General features: G+C 34.9%; 1 long non-coding RNA gene across 1 annotated transcript; it reads right to left on the bottom strand.

Annotated features, from left to right (window-relative positions):
• Window positions 1–383: 383 nt before the first annotated feature.
• On the bottom strand, window positions 384–2,427 carry LOC127834699 (uncharacterized). The gene is made up of 4 exons (XR_008028064.1): window positions 2,298–2,427; window positions 1,767–1,847; window positions 1,258–1,373; window positions 384–989 (listed from the first exon to the last, which is right to left on the bottom strand). It is a non-coding gene; the product is annotated as an uncharacterized LOC127834699 (long non-coding RNA).
• Between the last annotated feature and the right edge of the window lie 666 nt (window positions 2,428–3,093).

Here is a 3,093-nt window from a genome sequence, read left to right as displayed (position 1 = left end):
ACATTTAGTCACAGGCAAACGGCATTACTTTTTTGTCATGTTATTTTGTATAAGTTATGGCCAATTTTTGACGGGGGACGCAGCTGTGGGGAAGGGGGGTAGTAGCTAATGCCGAGTGCCTGTGCATAAAGTAACGTCTGTCTACTACAAGAACAATTCCTCGCGTAGCATTTAAAACAAAGTAAGATCAATGAAACTGATGAATACTAACATGTACCGACAACAACACCGTAGTGTCGTATAAAGGCACTTACACAAGTGTATTCTGTATATCAAGTACTTCAAACACACATTTTACGAAAGTATAAATAAATATCGACATGCGATATTGCTGATTTATTTATGGAAACTAACATGGCAAATGAGTGTACACAAAACGCATCAAACATTCGTTTACATTTATTACTAAATGAACAAACCTTATTTAAAACAAATTTGCTTCAATTATTAATTATTTTCAAACAAAACACGCCGGATATTTCATATTGAAAAATTATATGTTCGCCTTTGGATCTTTATCCCAACCATCTCAAATTATGAATCGCGCTCTGTAAAAAGAGGGTTTTATGCATGGGCGTAAAGCGTCGTCCCAGATTATTCGGTGCAATCCGAACAGGCTAATCAGGGACAAAACTTTTCGCTTTTATGACATGTTTCGTTTAAATGAAGTCTCTTCTTAGAAAAAATCACATTTATGCGGAAAGTGTCTTCCCTTATAAGCCCTTGTGGACTGCACAGGCTAATCTGGGACGTCACTTTACGTATGCATGCATTATGCCCAGTTTTCCCAGAACGCGACTAATATGATTAACGGCTATAGACAATATAACGGTTCTGCGAAAAGAATCTAACAAGATTTATACGGTGATTGTGTAAAAGACCGGCATCGTGTGGTTCCTGCCTGTACCACACGCTTTGACATCGTGTTGGTCCAACGTTGTTGTGTCCGGCACCATGGTGCCACTGGAAAGCTGACCCAACACGCGCGTCTGCATTGAAATAATACGACATTTATTATCAATACAATCGTATAAAAATAAACGTTTTTCTTCCAAGAGACTTCTCTTTCCAAAATATTTATAAACAAAGCATTCGTATGAAGAAGAGTACCCTCAAATTCAAAACAATCGTCGATACGTTTTCAAACAGACCTACATATCCACATATGTTTCTGTTTGCTAAAAGCACAATAACAAAAACTTAAATATCTATTGCTCTGTCTTCAAATAGTAATATCAAGATATATTTTTAGCATACCTCGACAGCACGCATGCCAGCATCTGTGTGAATTTGATTTCGTTCTGCATCCGTCAATGTAGTTATGTAACACTCATAGGTATTTTGTCGGGATGCCATTTCACTAGTAGGTGGTGCTGAAGAACATGGAAAAAAACATCACCGAGTTTTTGCAAAAATGTGCTCAAGGCACTGTCTTCGAATATGTCTACAATGTGTCGGATCTAACAACGACCATTTTCATCGTGTGTTTTAAATTGCCAATGTTTTTACATAGACTAATTTAAGTTTACTGTACACATTTTAGCTATAGTAAAGTAGTTTCATTAATTGTTTTTATGCGATGAATATCAAAGTGTGAAATGTAAGTGGTTGAATCATTATACATTTTAAGATCACAGGTTTTCCGATAAGTTGAATATTTATTTCAGCGCAATTGTGAACGTATTTTATTATTTTGAAAACATGCTAAATCTGACACGAAAATATAACACTATCTTAAACTGAACCCACCAATACTTTTTACCTACCGTGGTAGCAACGTACTGAAAGAGGAACGCATCAACTTCTGATGGCTCGTGTGTAAGATGTGGGCGGTGGGTTGTGGCTGCCTACATACCAAATTAACGTCAAGTCAGCCCGAATTTCATTAATATATAAAGGTATGCAAAAGTACCAAATTTATGTTAGCGATTATGTTTATTGGCTGACACAAGTAATGCGAAGTATTAAATATTATATTAACGTTATGTTTATTTTAAAATACACGTCCTAGGTGTTACCACACTAAAATATCAAACTTTTATACACACTTTTATTTATTATTTATTATATCAGCACTTTATATTGTTGTATCCTTAAGTGTTTTGATAAGATTATTTTCTTTAATAAATAGTTATAACTTGCCCTTAGAACTTCCAAAGTATTGATCTACGACAAGTCCAATGTTTACCGATGGTTCTGCATTCCATAATTCAAATACTTTTTATTCCTGGAAATATTTAACAAATATATTACTTGTAAAGCAACTAAGTATAATACAATTTAAGACGTTTTCTTACATAGCACAGTGCTATTATGCACACGAATGTTCCAATGGTCTTCATTGTAGAGTTCTCGCTTTGTTATGAACACCAAATACAAGTGCAGATCGTAGCTTTTATATACCAGGTAACCCAAAGCAAGGCAGTCTAATCAGAACATGACCGGGATTTCCATATATGAAATAGATTACGTAAGAGATAATTTTACTGCATAACCTGTTGTATCCAAATATGGATTGCAAACCGGTTGGAGTTTGAACATGAATTGGATAACCCTCCATAACAGCACGGAATAAGAATTCAACCACATTTAGCGTCCAGCTGGGGCCGAATATATATACACTCACACACACATATATATATATATATATATATATATATATATATATATATATATATATATATATATATATCGGTTTTTCTACATAATTCTATATCTAAAAGAGACCGTTCAAATAAACATTAGTTTCCGAAAGCATGGGTATGTGTTCTTTTAATTTGAATACAAACGTTTCTAAAACAACGTTCCAAGGCGTGTTATTCGCCATTCAGAACGCATGAAGCTCTTAAGTAACTGCAATATATCATTCATTCTTATATTAATAATTCCATGACTATTGAAGACAAATAGACAAAAAAACGATACACTTAGAGACAGACACCCGACAGATGGACAGACAGATGTAGGCAGACAAAAAAGCATTCAAATAGACAGACAGACAGACAGACATATAGAGAGACAAAGAGTGAGACAGACAGACAGACAAATAGACGTACGGACGGACGAACCAATAAAACGAACGAACGGACGGAC

This window comes from Dreissena polymorpha, chromosome 6 (assembly GCF_020536995.1).
Source record: "Dreissena polymorpha isolate Duluth1 chromosome 6, UMN_Dpol_1.0, whole genome shotgun sequence".
Classification (NCBI taxonomy): domain Eukaryota; kingdom Metazoa; phylum Mollusca; class Bivalvia; order Myida; family Dreissenidae; genus Dreissena; species Dreissena polymorpha.
The sequence above is the reverse complement of the archived record's forward strand: the minus strand, read 5'-3'. Positions and strand labels throughout refer to the sequence as shown.